Source organism: Rattus norvegicus, chromosome 20 (assembly GCF_036323735.1).
Source record: "Rattus norvegicus strain BN/NHsdMcwi chromosome 20, GRCr8, whole genome shotgun sequence".
Taxonomy (NCBI): domain Eukaryota; kingdom Metazoa; phylum Chordata; class Mammalia; order Rodentia; family Muridae; genus Rattus; species Rattus norvegicus.
Window position 1 is genome coordinate 51,457,169 of NC_086038.1, and position 22,197 is coordinate 51,479,365.

The following is a 22,197-nucleotide window of genomic DNA, read 5'->3' on the forward strand; positions in this document are numbered from 1 at the left end:
TCAGATTAATTTAATACATTTTCTGAAATAATGAATCATTGAATGTCTTTGCTTAAACTAAGACTGTAAAGAAAGGGTTAATGGATTAGAAAGCAAGTAAGGAGAACTTCCCAATTGTAGGGAGCCATTCTGAGCTATACAGTCACAAGAGATGTGGGGAGCGGGTGTGGCGGCAGTCCCAAAATGGCGCCCGGGACTGCAGCTAAGTCTCATGACTAGCACCTGACTTCCTCACACACCTGAAACTAGCCACGTCCATTGTGAGAGTTGCGCAGGCGCACCATGACGCAAGATCAGGCCATGTGACGTGGACCTATGAACTGAGACTACGAAGTCTGGACTGAGGAGGCGGAGTTGAGGGAGGATATAAGGGAGTGTACTCGGGGGCTGGGGAGAGGAAAGGAAGAAAAGAGAGATTGCTGCTTGCATGCAGAAAGGAAAGGTTCCTGAATAAACTGCTTTGAGAAGAGCATCCTGGTGTCGCTCCTTTCTGCGGGACTGAGACAGAGACCACAAGTGGTGGCCTGTACGGGAACTCTTCCTCCGCTCGTTCAGAACTCATTGCAGCCAGGGCAGCTAGCTGGTAAATTCCCAGGTAAGTGGGACGAGGGTTACGTTCTTGGATTGAGACAATAAAGTTCCCAGGTTTTGGGATGAGGGTTAAGTTCTCGGATTGAGACAATAAGGTTCCTGGTTTTGGGACAAGTTGCACCAAGCACCATGGGAAATTCTACATCAGGACAGACAGTTTGCCAAGCTCTCAAAGACTTACTGAAAGTAAAAAGATATGGGCTGAAAAAGGAGACCCTGAAAATTTTTTTAAAAGCAGTGGACCAAGTTGCTCCATGGTTTCCTGTAACAGGACACCTGACAATGCCCAGTTGGAAGAAATTAGGGAAAGATTTGAGGTTTGCCAAGGAGCAGGGGGTTTTACCAAAAGGAGTGCTGCCAGTGTGGAAATTAGTGAAAAATTGCATAGGGGATGAGGAAAGGTGTGGCACAGAGCTCAAAATGGGAAATGAGGCATTAAATCAGGTTAGGGAGGAACGTTCTCAAAAATTAGAGACCGAAGGAAATTCTAGCGAGGGGAAAATGTCGGAAGATGATCTGGAAAGCATCGCCGACAGCTTAGAGAAAGTGAAACTAAAGGTAGAACCATCGGCTCCAGGCCGCCTCATCTGCCTCTGTACGCTCTGGTAATGCTAAGAGTAAAGTTCATAGCACTGAGTGCCTTCATAAAGAAACTGGAGAAATTGCATACTAGGAACTTATCGACATACTTGAAAGCTCTAGAAAAAAAAAGAAGCAAACACTCAAGAGGCAGAGACTGCAGAAAATAGTCAAACAAGAACTGTATTAGCTTTTGAAATCTGAAAGCCCACTTTCAGTGACACATCTTCTTGTTCAAGGTCACACTTGTTCATTCTTCCCCAACAGTTCAACCAGCTGGTGATTAAGAATTCAAACATGAGTTTATGATAATGACTCAAATGAACAAATATATATATATATACACATACATATATATACATATATATATATACACACACACAATGAAATTAATCTACCTGTGTTGACAGTGCACACTGCAAAAACCATAGTCTCTCCAATACAAGGCATAAGAAATCTCCTTTCAGTTTCTGGACAGGCAAGTTTGAATGGATTCCCAAAATTATATGGGTTATTATTGGTTGCCTCCTAGAGAGTGAATGTAAATAACTATTGCTGGGGATATAATGTGCCTCAGACACTGAACTTAGATAATCCTAGTTATAGCTACCCTGAAAAACCTCTTCACTCTCAGAGCAAGGTACTAGGCAAGCTACCACCAAGGGAACATAGCAACCGAAAGTCCTACCCATCTGTGATGCCTGTGAACGATGACAATGACCAGCAAGACAAGACACTCCAAAAGGTACAATACTGGGACTCATATCTTGGCATCAAACAAAAGTTGTCTAATTGGACTTAGGACCTGTTCAACACAGGAAAATTATGCCTGACACTGGAAACCTGGCCAGATAAAGGTAAAAAGATATTACCAGAAGCCGGAATAAAAGGCTCATTAAGCATGACCCGTCCAACGTCAGAAATACAGAGTGTAGGCAAAATGAAATTATTGGAATTGCTAAGTTAGGAAGAGTGGAATGCAACAGGCAGTTATATGCTGCTTGATGGTTCACCTTGTTGTGTACTTGGCTACATTTGAAGTCACTAAATCCCAAGCAGCTAGGCATACCTGGAAAAAAGTTTCGTATATTCAGTAAGTTATTCAGTTCATGAGACTGAATGTCTTAACTAGTCTTAACTTTGGGTTGAAATCTCCAAGAAGTGTGTTCTAATACCAGAGAAGGAATAGTTATGGTATATATTATATATATATATATATATATATATATATATATGCATATGTGTGAATATGTGTATACGTGCATATATATGTGAGTGTATATGTATAGAGTATAGATGTACAGATGTATAGATGTATATATGATGTATATATGTATATATGATAAGTATATGATATATATACGTATATATGTATCTGTGGGTATATGTGTATTTGTATATATGTTTATATGTATATATGTATACATAAAGTTTATGTATAGTGAATAGAATTATACATTATCTATATATAGTTCTATCAATTCTGTTCCTTTAAAGAACCGTGATTAATATACTCAGTAAAATTTCTTATAAAAATTTGAATAAATTGTAACAGCACATTTATAAGACAAATAGCAGGAGCTGAAGGCTTCAGTTGTCATTGCTTCTATGACTAATGGTCTTTACTGCACATTCTTCCCACATGGTGGAGTTATTGATGCAGGGATGGGAGATGGCCATGTCCAGTTCTGGATGGCTCCCTGAGACCTGTCCTCACTGAAGCACTTATGCAGCAAAGCCCTCTGAAGTTTCCTTATAATATATCAAGTCCCAGCACTGCCAATCCCCAAGAAGGTGAAAGAGTTCCTCATGTACAGGACTTTCTAGCAGTGACAGCCACCCCATCTCTTGAAGCGGAATCAGTACAAGGGACTGGCTAGGATAGAGCCAGGCAGATCACACTGGACCAGTGTAGACCTTCTTCCTCATGGCTTGTGCAAGTAGGTCTGAGCGATCCCACCTCTGTGGTGCCAGCCTTAACTCACCTTCATCTAGTGTGAGCCGCCTTTTTCAGTCTTGAAGCCAAGTGCAGTTGTGGAAGTTGTTTGGGTAATAAAAGCAAGCAGGCTCCAGAGCCTCTCTGGTGGTGGCCAAGTCCACACTCCTTTAATTGGGAACTTCTTGCTATGTAGGGTAGTACCTGCTGCCTATTTCCAATCAAGAGCTGCATGGTTTGATGTTCCCTCCGTTCTGGTCAGAAGAACTTTGATATTTAGTTCCTTACTCAGCTGCACACGGTCTGGGCTGTTCTCCTCACCAATACACTAGTACCAGCTTTTATTTTCCTTTAAACAGTGGTGTGAATGTGTAGAAAATGACAAGTGAGAATATCAGATCATTCAAGGAGAATTGAATGAGTCAGATGGCCATGTATGAGCATCATATTTATTTGTATTTTCTCAGCAGATATTAAGGTACAACTGTGTTCTTCTCAATTATCTCTAAGAACCAGAGTTCTTAGAGGACAAGTTGTGGAGCCAAGTCGTAGCTGTGTAGAGTCAGAGTTGACAGCACTGGATCATGCTGTCACATGCATCTGTTTCTGCTGCTTGACCTCACAGGATTTATCTCCTCTTTTTCTGCCCTTGATCTTCGATATCATCCATATAGTGATATATATTGAGTACTTAGTTTAAGTAGTTTTTAATGCAGTGGCTATAGCCTCCTGACAAATGGTTGGGCTGTTAGTCTTTCCCTTTGGGAGGACAGTCCATTCATATCATGAATCCGGGCCAGAGTTGTTAATGGGGGTTACTGAGAATGCAAAGTGTTCACAGTCTCCGGGGGTGGAGAGGGATGGAGAAAAAAAATAGGCTATGTCTATTGCAATCCTATCCAGAAGGATTAAAGGTGTGTAAGAACTACTCTGTCATCCGAGAGACTGTGTCATAAGAACTGTAACACTACCGCTTGGGGAAGAGATCTGCTCTCTTGAAATTGCCATTAGAAGCTCCCCTGCACCTCTCACTGGCCAGCCATCCTCCTGCTGGCTCAGCTCAGCCGAAATCTTGGAGCAACTGAAGCGGCAGCAGTGGAGGCAGCCCAGGAGATTCCCCCTCCCCGCTCAAGTTCTCTCCCCTTTGCCTGAACCCTCACACCTGGCCAGGCCAGAGATCTCTGTGGAAAGCCATCTTCATCTCTGTATGAAGACCAACATCTGGCGCCCAACATGGGGCCCAAACAGTGACACAACTGCACAAACAGAATAGATATTGCAGGAAGGTGAGCCTCCCTCCCCAACTCCAGAGACAAGCAACCTATCCTTTCCTGTTGTAGTTTCAGTCAGCGCCATAGCATGGATATGGACAAGCTGAAGGGGTAACTGAAACCTCCTGGCCAGAGGTAGTCTCTGGTGTTTGCTGAAGGTCCCTGTAGCCCCGGTCTAAATCCTGACAGTCCATTGGCTAAGACTCTCTAAGTTCACCTTAAAATAAAAAGAAAAACCTGGTGATGTAGCAGCCACTTACAAGCCACAGAGCGGCTGCCAGTTCTTAAATCTGTGGGAAGGCTTAGTGTTTTGGACCTCTGTGGACTCTCCCAAAGCCGATAGGCCAAGGGAATGTTCCCACTGGACAAAATGTTTCTCCTCTTTCCTGTCATGGGCAGTTCATCATCAAATAAAAATTTCCCCCAGGCCAGGGAGATATGTGCCTTACTAAAATCCCTCGGAACAAAAATAGCCAAAAACCAAGCCTCCATGTTTTGAGAGGAAATCCTTCAGATAGCACTATGCATGGTCAATGACAATATTTATAGCTGAGACTCATGGATCTGAGTAGCTTTTTTCATCAATAACAGAGATACCCAAGAAGGAAAACCACCTTGCCGTGATTTTTTGCCGATCTTAGCCGCATTTCGGCAATGCATAAGTCCATCTAAAATAGGACAGTTTGGCAGCAACACAGCTCCTGAGACCCCTCAGTCAGATGAGCCCAAAGATGAAGGTCCTAGAAACCACCCTATTTCAGATCTCACAGCCCTATCCAACTAATAAGGAAAATAAAATCCATCTGCCCACCACTGCCTCCTTAGGGGAGACACTAAATAAACCATCTGCCCTTCCTGCCCCTCCCTCTCCCACCCAAGGGCAGGGCTCCATTAAAAAAACAAAGGAGCTTCCACCTGCCTCTCCCCAGTCTAAAATGGAACTAGAACCCCCAAGTGCTCGAGCATTCCCTATTAATATCAACCCCAGTTGAACTAAACCACTCAACTGGTACCCATTGCAAGCCTCAGACTTAACAGAATCAGACAAGCAGGGAAGGAAGATGGCATCCATGCACCCTGGACAAAATCTCTTCTACAAAGCCATATTGCCAACCTAAGCACCCTTCAATATTGCAGACCAGCCACAGGGGCTGAATGTCCTGAGAAATGGCCAGAGAGTGGTAGCTCCAGGCATTTCTTGTTAAACAGTTTTGGTTCACTTAGCAAGCTAGCTGAGGGCAAAGATCCTCACATAGAGCTTGACAAGACCACCGATGCCGGTGCGTATCTGGATTTAGCGTGGGTTTATTTAAAAACTACATGGTACATTCCAGCAATATCTTGAAAATACTGTGTACACAAACTATATCTTGACTTCTGTTATTAAAAGTTCTCAATTTTAGAGCAGTTAATATGTGGCCAATGAAATATCTATTTCTTAGGATTTTAAAGAGATTGTAATGTGATGATCGACATATATTTAAAAATACAAGATACTACACAAATCCTAGTTAATAGACAGAATGGAATGGGTGTCCAAGCCAAAAGGCATAGACATAGAATAGGTGGCTTAAACATCTGACTTGTCTTCTATGACACTACAAGAAGATAAAAGTCCGATCTCAAGGTATCAACAGGATCAGTGTCTTCCTGGGATTTCCCTCTTAGTTTGTGTACAGCTATCTCCTCACTGTGCTTGTAAGCCTGACATGTGATTACTGGATGAGAAAGCCAGTATACTCTGGAGTTTCTAAGAATCCTAATAACTTTGGCACCCTTCAAAGGGCAATTTTCCCAAAACATCGCATTTTGGAGGTTCAGACTTTGATAACTGAATTTGAGGAAGACAAGGCACAAACATTCAGTCCATGGACTGAGTTGTTATTGGTGATCACACAAGACCATGTGTTATAAAATTATGATAAAATGGCTTTCTTTTATCCCGCTAGGTCTAGCACTGCAATGCCTCAAGATAATTTGGTAGATATCTTGCCAGAAACACATATCCCAATTCCTCGGCAGCCCAGACTAGCAGCCGCACACTCTCTTACACTTAAATCTACACATGAAAGCACATACAACATAATAACCTTTGATCCAATTGATAAGATATAATTGCCCACCTAAACATACAAAGCCCAGTACACGTCCATCCCTGAAAAGGTACAGATAGCATGGAATCTTAAAGTCAGCTTCCATGTGGTCTCCCGGCTTCTCCCTTCTACTCCAGTCTGCCGTCCTTCCTGTCCCAGTCTCCTCCCCTTCCTCAAACTTTTTTCCCACCCATCCTTCCTTCTTGTTCAAAGACAGGCTCATTCTATCCTATACCTGCCTCACCTGTAATATCGTCCCACAACCATGATGCACAGAAATAGGATTCTATGATGTCTGTCTGTCTGTCTGTAAAGAGATATGTCATAAGGAATGGTGTTATGAGTGTCAAGGCCTTGGATGTGCATGATTCATGTGGACAAAGAAAGCCAACGGTTTATGTTAATTCAGATCATGAAAGCTCAAACCACTGACAGATTTTCACTGTAAACCCTGGTGGGGCTGATCCAGGAAGAACGTCTGTGTCAGCTTGATTATGATATCTGGTAAAAAGCTAACGCCCAAGTTGGAACTCAGTCTAGCAAGAGAATGTCTTACTTCATCAGAAGGTTAGCTCTTTTGTTCAATGCAGGCCTTCAACTCAGTAAACAATCTCCACACACATGAAAGAATACAGTCTGTTTTATCATTCACCAATCTGAATATTAATCTCCCTCAGAAATATCTTTGCAGGCACATACCAAATAACCTGTTGGTTGAATATCTGCATGAGTCAACGTATCATGTAGAATTAACCATCAGAGTAATAGCTAACTCAGGAAAATGTCTGCCCATAAGTTTCTCAGTTAGAAAAAATTCTTTTCAAGGCCATTAGTTAATGGACAAGAGGACCCTGAGCAGAACCTATTTTTTTCTTTTATGAAAAGAAAAATTGTATAATAAATAATAGTAATAATTCAATTATGCACTATATTGTTTATATATGTGTATACACACATATAGTGTATACATACACACATATATAGTAGTAATTATTGCTACTATTCCTTTTGCCTTGCCCTTGCAACACGAACCTGCCATATCCCTGTGTTTAGAAGGAACTTTGCAGATTTCCTTTTGGTTCAATTTTCTAGGAGGCATCATGGCTACTTCTAATGTGAAAGAAGCAGTGTAAGTAATTTGTTCCTATAAACATTATCTCTGCTTTCCCTTAAATGTCTTATTTCATTTTTCCCTTTCTAGTTTCAATAACTTTATTTCGCTATCATTTTTCTCCATCATTATACTTTAATATATAATTTCTAGAGAAGAATTTAAAGAAAGTTTCGAAACAGAAAATCTTTTTGAATAACAGAAGATCAAATGATTTGAATAGAGTCACACTGTATTAGGACTAGCATAATAGATAGAAGATAATTTTCCTTCCTTCAACCCCAATCATATCTCTGATAAAACTCAGGTTTACAAAGATGAAGCACATTTTAAAATCATTGCCACTTACAATAATATCAAAAATGATTTTGTATCTCTTATGAATTTGAAATCCTTGTCAGGAAAGCAAAAACTAAAACATAGACAACATCATAATTTCAGACCTAAATGTATACTAATTACACAGATATTTGTACAATGTGATTCCTGTGAAATTAACCTTACTTAATGTTTTTATAAAAGCCCTTCTCATTATAAATTATGAATCTAAGATAATCATAACAGTAGTGAAAGTAAACTTAAGAAAATGACGATGTATTAAATATGTAATAATATTCAGCACAGTGTATAACAGAGGTTCTATATATAATCTTTAATATTTTATGTAAGGAGAAAAATGAAATAGCCACGGATTGTACACACTTTTGGTTTAAGAGTAGTTTCAACATCTTTTTATCCCTTAGAATAAAAGTAAGCCCACTAATATGTAACCACACACTCATAATCACACACTCAATAGAAGCTTTTGAATAACAATCCCCAGGAACATAGCACACAACGAAAATGTTATGCTGTTTATGTTATGAAAATGCTTATGCTATGCTTCATGTGTCATAAACAATGACAATGCGAGCAAACCGAAATGTATTTAAACTTGTTCACAGACTTAACTATCTTGCTCATAATTTATTCTGAGAGGTAAACTAAGATTCATGGAGACCTGCAAAGGCCTGAAATATCTCCAAAAAGTGAAAAACGAAAACAAAATGAAACAAACAAAAAACCAAACCAAACCAAAACAAATGGGGACAGCGTGTCCTCATACCAGGCAGAGAGTGGAAACCATCTGGGCTCTGGACATGATTAGGTCTCACTGTTTTAAGTAGTGGACATCAGTTTTCAACGGTCAAGTTATATTTGCCATGATACCTGGCTTTCAAGTTTATCCAGTGCACTTAACTCAAAATTTGCATTCTGCCAAATGTTGAATTTCTTCCTCGATGACCTTGTCCTTGTCTGGTTGCTGGGAAACTTGGTGAAGTTGACCTCCTTAACTTCTTTCAGTTTAATTGGGATATAATCTTGAGAAGGTAACAGGTTCAATACATTAGCCACTAGCAGAGGGCTATGATGCTGTGTTTAGTGGCTTAACTTTCAACCTAGATGGCAGGAACAAATTAATGTCCCAAAGTGGTATTGCCGTCGACTATTCTTCCCATAAAGGCCTGAAGAAATGGCATCCAGCTAGCCTGATTCTATTATTTCTCCTAAAATACAGCTCTAGACAAGAAGTCATCTCATGGAGACAGAATAATCTGTAAGGCTCTAATTTCCATATGAATTGCAAGATTAAGGATGAGGATTTGTGTCTGGAGTCTCACAAGACAGATAAAAAGCAGCCGTGCATATGTCAGGAGAAGGCACCTTAATAAAACGTAGGCTTTGGGGAGAACCAAGGCAGATGTGGAATATAAAAGTACTTTAGTTTTTCTCTTCCTTAAAATGTGGAGCAACGGCTTTTTTTTTTTCCATTTTATGAGTGGACTTCAGCAGTTCAGCAGTAAAGAAAACACATTCTCTTTCTCATTGCCCAAAAAGCAGAGGAAGGCGAGGAATTCTGTGTGCTGTGCCATGTCTTAGTTCCATAGTGAACCCCGAAGTATAAATTGTAGACAAATCCCACAGCAGTAGGAAGGCAGACAAATTGCCTTTATATATTTTAAGGCATAAAAGTTAAGAGCAAGTATAAGTAATAGAAAAATTCATATGAGCTGAGGGGCTAAGAGGTAGTTGGTATGGCAACCATCACTTTGAATTTCTGGACCTTTGTGTAAAATAAAATTCTAGTTATATTTTCCATTAATGGGAACACATAACAATAAGCTTGCTAGGTATGACACCTGTGTAGACAGACCAGCATTGGAACACGGGAATGAAATACCAATAATTCAAAGTGAAGCATTTTCTTTTAAATTAAAAGTTGTGTTCATTTTGATACCAAATACGAATCAGAGCTGAGCTGCCTGAGTTGTCACCTGAGGCCACAGTGATGTCTGAGTTCCAGGCAGCCTCTCAGGGACATGTCTGGGACCCAGGTCCTGCTGGAGGACAGGGTCCTGTTTGTCATCTTTACTATTTCCAGACACTGTATGGAGGCTCAAGATCCATGGATCTGAAAGCAGTAAAAACAAGGAGTTACTTGTGTGATATTGATGACCGCCAAGTGCACAGTTGAGAGGGAAGGACATGGAAGGCTTCTTCGACAACCCCTAGCCCTGAAAACTTCCCCATCTCCCCAAAATATAACAGTCTAGACAGAAATACCAAAGAGAACTCTTTTTAATTTTTTTTATTAGATATATTTCTTTACTTACATTTCAAATGTTATTCCCCTCCTGGTTTCTTGTCCATAAGCTCCCATCCCTTCTCCTCCCCATCCCCCACATAGGTATTCCCCCCAATACATCCCCCTTATAGCCCTCCTATATTCCCCCTGCACTGGGGGTCCAACCTTGGCAGGACCAAGGGCTTCCCCTTCCCCTATTGCCCCAACATGGCTATTCTCTGCTACATACGCAGTTGGAGCCCTGGGTTAGTCCATGTACAGTCTTTCAGTAGTGGTTTAGTCCCTGGAAGCTCTGATTGGTTGGCATTGTTGTTCTTATAGGTTTGCAAGTTCCTTCAACTCTTTCAATACTTCCTCTGATTGCCCCCCAAGAGGGTCCTGTTCTCAGTTTAGTGTTTTGCTGCTAGCATTGACCTCTGTATTGGACATGTCTCTCAGGAGAGATCTATATCCGGTCCTTTTCAGCATGCATTTTTTAGCTTCATCAATCTTATCTAGTTTTGGTGGCTGTATATATGTATCCCCTCCTATGGATATTTTCCTCCTTTTAAGAAGGAATGGGGGCATCTGCATTTTAGTCATCTTCTTCTTGAGCTTCCTGTGGTTTGTGGATTGAATCGTGAGTAATTCGAGCTTTTTGGCTAATATCCACTTATCAATAAGTGATACCCAGTGTGTTTTTCTGTGATTGAGTTACCTCACTCAGGATGATATTTTCTACTTCATTCCATTTGCCTATGAATTTCATGAAGTCATTGTTTTTGATAGCTGAATAGTACTCCATTGTGTAAATGGACCACATTTCTTGAATCCATTCCTCTGTTGAAGGGCATCTAGGTTCTTTCCAGCTTCTGGCCATTATAAATAAGGTTGCTATGAACATAATGGAGCATGTGTCTTTGTTGTATGTTGGAGCATCTTTTGGGTATATGCCCAGGAGAGGTATAGCTGGGTTCTCAGGTAGTACTATGTCCAATTTTCTGAGGAACCTCCAGGCTGATTTCTGGAGTGGTTGTACCAGTTTGCAATTCCACCAACAATGGAGGAGTGTTCTTCTTTCTCCACATCCTCGCCAGCACCTACAGTCACCTGAGCTTTTTATGAGGAAGTAACTCTCCCCAATAGATGGCTTCTGATAGAAGTGTGGAAGGACTCACTTCTATTTAAGGGGTAGGCCAAGAGTTTGACTGTACTCCAGGGAATATATAGAAAACACACAGTGAACTTGTTTTTTGTTTTATTGTTGATGTTTCCCCCCATTTTTTCCTTATTTCCATTTTTTCTACTTTTTTTTTGTCATTGAATTTACAAGGGGTTTTGGACATGGAAAGACTAGGATGGGATCCTGGTTGAGGTACATGACAGGAAACTCCCAGAGAATCAATAAAACTGTTATGCAGAAAATCAATCAATCAATCAGAAATTTAAGTTCCCAAATGTACGGGGCTACATTTTCCTACAATTAAATTTTTTTCAATAGTAAACATGCATTTAATTTAGTTATTCCCCCCTTTAGTAAGTACATATGATATAATCATTAACATATCTGGTGCCATATAGCTTTATCAGTGAATAAAATTTTCAATTCTTATGAAATTTCACCCTGTGGAAGTTGATGTGTGAAAGGCAAAATAAAAAGTGACCATATAAATTTGTGCTACACTATCATGAATTATATGGGAAAGAGTAAATCAACCAAAGGGATCTAGAACATTGCAAAGATAAATCTTGAGAAGTACCTTTGGGGGAAACTGAATTCTCATTAAAAAGAGCAAAAGAAGATACAGAATGATCAAGTGCATTTCTATGGGAAGTGCATCTCATTAAAACCTGAAAAGGTTCTGACACTGAGAGAAAATACAGAGCCAGAGAGGAAACTGCACCTCTCCTCAGGGTTGGTGAGTAAGAGCATCTCAAGAAGGCTGTCTGGGAGCTCATGAGAGTTTTTCAGTAGAGTGGTCATAAGCAGGGTCCTCAGTGTCAATAAGGACATTCGGTTCCATAGTAAAAGACTATAATGGGACAAGAGAGGAGGCATGAAGACCAGGTAGTACTTTAGCAATGATGCATACGGTTGATATACACAGAGTGACAGAGAGGCCTTAAGAAGGTGATGGTGTCAAATCCTAGTTTATATTTTGATAGTTGAGTGAAAAGTATTATTAGATAGATTGTATATAGGATGTACGTGAAGACAAAAACAAAACCAAGGAACAGTATTTTGTTCCCTTGCTAAATATTCCGTATCATGAAGTTTCCTTTTATTTATTTACAAGGGAAGAACAGGAGCAGCCTGAGCACAACAGTTAAAAATCATCATGTTGGTCTTAAGGTAATAAATTTGAGATGTCAATGAGTAAACCTATCCTAGAGGTTAGTAGGAGGCAATACGTATAACCACTACTCACTATTCACACTTAGAAGTTGAGTTCATACTACTCAAGAAGTAAGTGTGCAGGAGGCCTACATTTAATTGGCAGGTTAAACTTGAGATATTGGATCATGATTGCCTGATATTCACTCAATTGGACAAATCACATTATCATATGCTGGGCTGTATACAAAGATCATTGAAATTTTAAGCAAATAAGAAAATAACCCCTGGAGGTACAGTATCTGATGTGTCTCTCCAGTTCTCTGTTCCATACTGCAGATACCTTATGAACTATAGATTCTGCAGGTCCTTCTTTTTGATACGTCCTTGGATTCAGTTTGCAGATATTTTGTTGATAAAATTTGCATCTATGTCCATAAGCGAAACTGATCTGTAATTCTTCCTTTTTGGGATCTTTACATGGTTTGAGTATCAGGGTACCTGCCACCTCATAAAAAGAACTGGCAACGTATACCTTGTGTCATTCAGCATGATCAAGTAGAATTCATCGTAGAAATTCAGGGGTAGGTAGTACAAAATAGGTGAATTGATAAAAATAATTTATCATATGAACAAGCTGAAAGACAATCTAAAAGCCTATGATAAAAATCCAGTACCCCTTTATGAAAAAAGTCTTGGAAAGGTTAGAATTATAAGGGACATACTTAAACATAATAAAACACAATAAATTCAATTTACAGCAAGCACATAGCTAACATCAACTTAAATGGAGAGACATTCCACTAAAATCAGGAACAAGACAAGGATGTCCACTTTCTCCATAGCTATACAATATATTACTTGAAGTCTTACCTCTATAGAGCAATGAGAAAACTAAAGGAGATCAGTAGGATATAGATTCAAAGGGAAGAAATCAAAGTATCTTGTTTTGGAGATGATATGATAGTATACATAACTGACCATAAAATGTCCATGAGAAAATCCCTAAAGTTGATAAAAACATGCAGCAAAGCAGTAGGATATAAAATTAACTACATAAATCAGTAGCCCTTCTAAGACAAGTGACATATGAACTGAGAAAGAAAATCATGGAGACAATAACTTTCATATCCTCAAATAGTAGAAAATATCCTGGTTAGGGTAAATCTAACCAAGCAAGAAGAAGACTGGAGTGGGCTGACACATTCCAGAAGAGACCCAGATGCCCAACATGACTGCCTTCTGGGCACAGATTCAGTGCTGTGAGTCAGTCCACCCCAACTTCTACTCCATTGAAGTGCGTGTAGGACACAGTTCTGAAGAACCAAATGTTATTACTGAATAGGGATGGTCTTAGTTCTACTGGCTACCTCCCAGCATGAAGCTGTTATGGTTGTAGCCCACACTGCTTACACTTCTGGTAGTAAAAGAGCACAGGACAGTGGTGTCTCCTGTAGACTACAAGCACAAAGATTGAGCTCAGTGAGCCTTGGGGCAAGTGCCATCATTATTGATGGTAGTGAGGTATGCCGTAGCTTGGAGCTCAGCAGATCTTGATCCCAGTTGCCCTGCATAGGTGCGTGATCACCATAACTCTGAATAACAGAACCAACTCTGAATAATAATAGCCAAAACAGGTCCAACAATGGTGTAAATTGAAATAAGAAAACTTGGACCAGACCTACAGTTTGTTTCAATGAATAATTGCTTCTAATGATTACACACATGCACGTAGGCACCCATGCACCCACACCCACAACCCCCACACACATAATGCTAAATGTGTAGGTGTATGTCTATAGTGTGCATGTGTGTGGGGTGTGTGTGTGTGTCTGTGTGTGTGTGTGTGTGTGTGACATGCACAGGAGTTTCCATTACTACTATGAAGAATGGATATGAGATGGAGAAGTGGGAAAGAAGGAGAAACAGAGTTGCATGTGTACCGTGAAGAGAAGCTGAACTAGAAATGTGATGGTGGTGACAGATGTGAGAGAAGATTGCAGTCAATGGGAAAATATGTCCCTTTTGTAGAGTTGGCAGGATAGTATGCAAAGCCTAGAGCTTGTGCAGACACAGAAACCTATACGTTGCCCATCTCAGGCTCTGAGCAATGACAGGATATCCAAGATGAACAGTTCATTTTCTGGGTTGGACCTCTTTGAAAGACCTCTGCAGTCTGTGCTGCCTCACAGGCTATGATAATATCCATGGTCAGTCCTACGGTCCCAGGCTGAGTTTCATGTGGAAGTTCATGGACTAGACTGCTGCTAGAGGGAATATCAATGTCCTAGGCCCATTCTACCACCTGAGGCCATGTAGATGCTCATAGTCTGAGGCCGTGTTGATGCATGTGGCCTGTACTGCTGTCTGAGACTAGATTGAGTTCTATGGGCTGTGCTAATGCTAAAAGCCATGGTGTTTTACATTGTCCTACTCTAGCTGGGAGCCTTTCTGATGTCTATGGCCTATGTTACCACCAAAAGCCATGCAGATGCTCTTAATCTGTGCCACCACCTGAATCCATTTTGATGTCCAGGGGCCATGTCAATGTGAGTGGCTTGTGTTGCACACAGAGGGCCAAGTTGGGTCCGTGGTCCTCCTACCAACAGAGACGAGTGTGGTCTATGGACCAGATTGTCATTGGATACCATATTAACATCTGTGGCCTGTATCCTCAAGACCATGTTGTTTGCGGCTTGTGCTGCTGCTGAGGTACATGATGGTGATAGGGCCTTTACCCCCTACATGCTAGCATCTTTCGCACAGGAAGGAACTTTGCAGACATGCAAAAGAAAAATGTAAGCACAAAGCCAGCCACAACGCCAGCCACATTGATTTCTAATGTTGTCTTTAATGTTGTACTCTTAAGAAAGAGCCGTATGCTAGCAGAGTAGTTGCACAGAGCTTATGGGAGTAATCAAGAAATACCTGATTTGTCTTAAGCCTCGTTCACATGATGGGACATATTTCTGACACTGCTTGGATGACAATCAGCCTGAGACTAGATATCCTAGGGCCCTAGAGTGAAACCAAATCCTTAAAAATGATTAACAAAAAAGAAATCACTCCTGAAGGCATTCTTTTATACTTGTAGAGTGCTTTCTTAGCTCCATATCAGAGAAGCTTCCCCCTACAGCAAATGAGAACAAATACAGACCCAGACAATATGCTGAGAGTAAAAGACCTTTGAATTTAACCCTCAATAGGATGTCTTCATCAAATCCCAACCCTCAGGACTCGGGAAATGCTACAAAAGAGGAAGCCAAAGGAATGTAATGGTTTGAAGGTTTGGGGGACACCAAGGCATCGGGTCTCTCTAAGTGAACAGAATTGATGAACCTATAAAATTACAGAGACTAACCCATCAAACAAAGGGCTTATATGGGTCCACACCTCATGCGGTTCTATAGCTCAAAGTTCTCTCATGGACACATGGCCCCATCCCTAACCCAGTTGATCACCACTTGTAAATGAAAATTTAATTTTCACCAAGGAGGTCTCGCTAGGAAAACCACCTACTCTTAAGGTTGAATAGATGGCAAACAAAACAAACTCAGTAGCATTTTTGGAGGTTTCTTGACTGGTAATGTCAGCCATGGCTTTCCTTTTAAATTTTATTTTACCTTTTTTCATTTGTTTGTTTTTAATTTAGTTTATTTAGGTTATTTATTTATTTTCTTCCTCTCCTTTAGGTACTGTGCTTTTCAGTTTCGTGTTGTTATGGGATTCCTGAATGTGAGAACAAGTGAGTGTCTTGTGCCTTCCCTTGGGCTCTTTTCCTTTTGTTTTGGTCCACTCTGATGTATTAACTTCTTTTTCATCTTTGTGCCACATTTCACGTATCATAGCATCATATTATATCATAACTATCTCTCAGAACTCTGGTGTTTTGCATGTAGATCTGGATGAGAAGGGGTGTGGAGAGGAACTGAGAAGTTTATAGAGAGAGAAAACTCTAATCAGGATATATTATCTGAGACATATTTCAGCAAATATTATGAGGAGAGTAATATTCCAAGATAAAAAACAGAAATAAAACCATCTTAATTATTCTCCGTTCAGTTACTCATTCTACTCTTTTTCCATTGAAAGTCTGACCTGAAGTTTGCTGCTGTTGCTTTCCTATTTTCGGTTCTTATTGATGGAGACACACTAGTCTCATCTGCGACTGTAGCTTTTCCACCATAGGAAAACGGCAGGCCCTTAAGAAACACCTGTTGTGTTTCCTTTATCACTAGTCAGGCTCTCCCGGAGCTTTTGCCCCTTATGAATAGAAGAACATTTTATTGATATGACGTTTTCTCACCCCAAATGATTGTTGCTGCTTCTAAAGATTTAAAAGCAATATAGATTTTAATTCTTTATTTCTTTATGCTTTTATTGTCTTATTCAAATTTAAAATAAAAAAACATAGGTTTCTCCTTCCCATTTCCTCTCATTCAGGCAAATGGAAATCACTCCTGAACTGGATTTAATTTTAAATCCAATTAGATCAAATGGGAAATTAATAAGGACATTTTCTTTAAAGTTGAGTTTTTGAAACAGGCACAGAGATCAATAAAAGATCTTTTACTTCATAAAACTGAAGTTCTAATCTGTATCTTTGATGTGTATCATCATGAAATGTTCTTGGTAAATAACAGGAACTGGCTGACATTGGGACATATAATATGTGAATAACTGTGGATGCGACCAATTTGCAGTTCGTTTCTTCATGGCTAGATAGGTTTTAAAAGGGGTGCACTTGGCTTTGGTTACTTTATAGATAAAAATATACTTTATAAATGAAATAGCCCTCCTTGTGAAGTTATCTGCCTTGTTGCAGGTCACAAAGACACTTGGCCACTCAGTTTGATTTCCCCATCAGCAGCACACTGAACTAATTTAGGGATTTATGCCCTTGGAATCTGCCTTAAGCAGTGGGTTAGAAGATAAATTGGGAGCGTGATAAGAGACAAGGACCTGAGGTTTTCTCAATGGTACAGATTCAGTTCTGACTTTCCCATGTTATATGTGGTATCCAGAGGAAAATTAATGTTCTGAGCTTATAGGAAGGCTCTAAGTCTTTACAACCTGCCTGATATTGAAAGAAAAAGATCTAGGAAAGGACCTCACCTTTGGTCCCTAGTGTGTCTTTTCCTGCATCTGGGAAATATGCCTCCTGGTTTCACCATCCAACTCCTTGATATTCTCTGTGCTTTCTACCTTTTTGAATATTTTCCTCTGCATTATGAGATGTTTATTCCATGAGTAAGACCACCAGTTAAGTTCTGCAAATCATTTATCATTGTTTATTGATTGGTTGCTCGATAACCTTTCAGTGATCTTTCCTTATTCTGCCAAAGAAACTTTGGAAGATTGTGTATACAATCACATTTCTGCAAATATTTACATTTCTTGGAAATGTTGTTTCATTTTAAAAAATCTGAAGGTTTTTCACCAATTGAAGCATGATCTAATTCCCCTTTTTTCACTTCTCAGGTTGGTGGTTTTCTCATCATGGTCTTTTTGCTTGCCCATTGTAGACAGTAGTTTAAAGCCCATGTTGTTTGCTAAACAGTGACAGTGCTAAGAGTGGACTCTAGAGCATCTGAGGACTACTAACTTCAGAATTCATTTGGGATCCAGGACTTAGATGAGGACATTGGGAAGTTCCCTCTTGCTAATGTGTGGAACATCTGAAACATAACTGCTCCTTTCCCATGGTTCATTTTAGAACCTCCAGAACACCTTGATGCTCACAAGTAGCTGTGTAAAGCCTGTCAAACCCTCATGTAAGTTTTTAGAGACAAATTTTCTTGCTGTTTTTTATTCAGAAATTGAGAATGACTGGCCTACCAACTCTCACGCCAGAGAGGAAACATATTGAGCCTGGTTTTCAATTTCAGGGAGTGAGAGCCCTGGGTGGGAAAGGGGACAGGAAGGGGAGGGGGGAACATGATCAGGTATTGGATGGGCAGGTCTGAAACTCTGAGGGCCAACAGAAAAATAGAAATAGGCAACCTTGGGAGGTAGGAGGTGGGGGGACCTTCTAGAATGTACTAGAGAACTGGGAGGTGAGAAACTCTCAGGATTCAAAGGGAGGGACCTTGGATGAAGTGTTCAACTTGTAGAGTTCACCTCTAATGGAGGGACAGGACATCAAGTGAAAGGATAGGGTTGCCATCCCACAGTCAAAAGCTCTGACCCAGAATTATTCCTGTCTGAAGGAACTACAGGGACAAAAATGGAGAAGAGTCTGTAGGAAATGAAGTCCAGTGACAGGCCCAATTTGGGATCTAGCTCAAGGGGAGTCTCCAAGGCCTCACACTATTACTGAGGTTATGGTGTGCTTATAGACAGGAGCCAAGCATGGCTGCCCTCTGATAGTCCTAACAAGCAGCTGACTTAGACAGAAGCCGTTACTTGTATCCAACCAATAGACTGAAGTCATGGACCCTCGTGATTTAGTTGGGGAAAAGCTGGAAGAAGCTGAGGAGGAGGGTGGCTTCATGGGAAGACCAGCAGTCTCAATTGACCTGGACCCCCAAGATCTCTCAGACACTGAGCCACCAACCAGGCAGCAAACACCAGCTGATATGAGACCCTGACACATACACAGCAGAGGACTGCATGGTCTGTCTCCAGTGAGAGTAAATATACATAACCCTCAAGAGACTTGTGGCCCCAGGGAGTGGGGAGATCTGGTGGGGTAAGGGTGGTGGGGTAGAGACATCCTCTTGGAGAATGGTGGAGGGGGAAGTATGGAATGGGGAGTGGTTGAGGGGCAGATAGGGGTGGGGGAAGTGGTGGATGAAGTCTGGACTGTATAAAAAGAATTAAAAAATAAAAAATAAGTTAAAATTAAAATTAAAAGACTCCAACAAATGCCCAAGGCATGCTGCATCACCTAGTGCGTTCCGGACACAGCAATCCCCTGACAAGGTGTGACGTTTGATAATGGCACTATATGGAATTTACAATCCTTCAGTGTTGTTTATGCATGAGCAAAGGATAACTGGAATTCCTTAAAGTCGACCCCAGCATTCCTGTCTCATTTCATCTCATGATGTTTGCTGTGCTCTCTCCTTATCAGTGCCCTGCTGTGTAGATGACACCCAGTTTTCTGCACACACCTGAGAGCAAATTCTTCTCTTTGGAGCACACTGGCTTTATTCTTGTTTGATACCACATATTTACATATTTATGAATTTGCTTTGAATTAAAACACATGTAGCCAAAAAGTACAGAATACCTAGGATACAACCATAGACCATAAGAAGTTTCAAAAGCAGAAAGGCCCAAGTGAGGATGCTTCAATCGCACTTAGAAGGAGGAAAATAATCACAGGAGGCAGACAGAGGGAGGGACCTGGGTGAGAGAGGGGAGGGAGAACAGGAAAAGGGGAACAGGATCAGGTATGGGATGGAGGACAGGAGAGAGGTCCAGAAGGCCAGAGAATGAATGAAAATATGCAACCCGAGGGTGGGAGTTGGGAGCATCCTCTAGAAAGTCCTAGATACCTGGGAGGTGAGAGACTCTCAGGACTCAATGGTGGAAGAACTCGAAGAGTCCACCTCCGGTAGATAGACAGAGCCTCAAGTAGAAGGATGGGGTTACCAATTCAGTCAGAATTTCTAAACTAGTGTTGTTCCTTTCTAAAAGAACTGCAGGGACAAAATGGGGAAGAGACTGGAGGAAAGGCCCAACTTGGAATTCTTCTCATTGGGGTGGACACCAAGGCCTGGCACCATTGCTGATGCTCTGATGTGTTTAGAGACAGGAGCCTAGCATGCATGGTTGTTCTCTGAGAGGGCCTACCAGTAGCTCACTGAGGGAGGTGCAGATACTCACTCCTGACCATTGGAATAAAGTTAGGGACTCCTATGGTTGAATTAGGGGAAATATTAAAGAAGCTGAAGGAGAGGGTGACCCCATAGGAAGATCAGCAGTTTCAACTAAACTGGACTACAGGGAGCTCCCAGAGACTGAGCCACCAGCCAGCCAGCGTACATGGGAAGGAGGAATGGGATGAGGAACTGTGGGAAGGAGAACCAGAAGTGGTGCAATAGCTGGAATGTAAATTAAAAAAAAACTTATTTACCACGTGTTATCTTAGTGTATAAAGTCATTCATGTGGCAAACCTTACTGTTTAGAGTACCATTTGTTTGCAGGCTTCAGACAAGTCCCTAAAACATAAAGACTGAGCAGGGGTTTGGATTTTGATGATATTCAAGACATGCACTCTGGTTCAAAGTCATAAAAGATAGTGTACAATTCTTCTGATTTTTTTATTTATTATTATTTTTTTTAACTTGAGTATTTCTTATTTACATTTCGAGTGTTATTCCCTTTCCCGGTTTCCGGGCCTACGTCCCCCAAACCCCTCCCCCTCCCCTTCTTTATTGGTGTTCCCCTCCCCATCCTCCTCCCATTGCCGCCCTCCCCCCAACAATCACGTTCAGTCTTAGCAGGACCCAGGGCTTCCCCTTCCACTGGTGCTCTTACTAGGATATTCATTGCTACCTATGAGGTCAGAGTCCAGGGTCAGTCCATGTATAGTCTTTAGGTAGTGGCTTAGTCCCTGGAAGCTCTGGTTGCTTGGCATTGTTGTTCATAAGGGGTCTCGAGCCTCTTCAAGCTCTTCCAGTTCTTTCTCTGATTCCTTCAACGGGGGTCCTATTCTCAGTTCAGTGGTTTGCTGCTGGCATTCGCCTCTGTATTTGCTGTATTCTGGCTGTGTCTCTCAGGAGAGATCTACATTCGGCTCCTGTCAGCCTGCACTTCTTTGCTTCATCCATCTTGTCTAATTGGGTGGCTGTATATGTATGGGCCACATGTGGGGCAGGCTCTGAATGGGTGTTCCTTCTGTGTCTGTTTTAATCTTTGCCTCTCTATTCCCTGCCAAGGGTATTCTTGTTCCCCTTTTAAAGAAGGAGTGAAGCATTCACATTTTGATCATCCGTCTTGAGTTTCATGTGTTCTAGGCATCTAGGGTAATTCAAGCATTTGGGCTAATAGCCACTTATCAATGAGTGCATACCATGTGTGTTTCTCTGTGATTGGGTTAGCTCACTCAGGATGATATTTTCCAGTTCCAACCATTTGCCTACAAATGAAGAGGCATTAAAAAACTCCCTGCCTTAAAAATACTGTGCTTGGCAGGAAGTATACAGCAGTCATAGCAATCAGTGTACAGACTAAATGTGAATCCTATTTCTCTTATCTCAAGTTTCACCTGGATGTGATCACACTTTTCTGTAGGCAACCAAACTTTAAATATGTTGCTAATATGTGCTTTGTATGTTGTTATATATATTCTGTTCCTGCTTTATTTAAGGGCCTAAATCATTGGTGTCAATCATAGACTTGTTCTCTAAATCATAACATTTTATAGCTAATACATATATCATAGATATATGAACTCAATAAAAATACATGAATCTTGCTTTTATTCCTCTGGCATATAAAAATTACCATTCTTATAAATTCAGTTAAATGTCAAATAAAACAGGTGTGTGGATGAGGTGAATCAAAATAAGAAAGGAATGACTGAGAAGCTTCGTGCATGGAAAGAGCCATAACATCAACTCTTAGAGCTATCTTAGGTGTCAGCGTTGGTGTTGTTTGGGTCTACGGTACTTACAATTGAAATTACATGTTATTTATTTAGTGTGCACAGGTACGTTTAAATAC

At 40.8% G+C, this 22,197-nt stretch overlaps 1 long non-coding RNA gene across 3 annotated transcripts in view; it reads left to right on the top strand.

The window, feature by feature from the left end:
- The first annotated feature begins 386 nt into the window (after positions 1-386).
- Positions 387-22,197, top strand: part of LOC120098847 (uncharacterized) — a 51,654-nt gene continuing 29,843 nt past the window's right edge. For all 3 annotated transcript variants that reach the window (XR_010060925.1, XR_005497489.2, XR_010060926.1), the window contains exons 1-3: positions 387-595; positions 16,214-16,266; positions 18,238-18,295. This is a non-coding gene — a long non-coding RNA (uncharacterized LOC120098847). The remainder of the gene's footprint in view (positions 596-16,213; positions 16,267-18,237; positions 18,296-22,197) is intronic.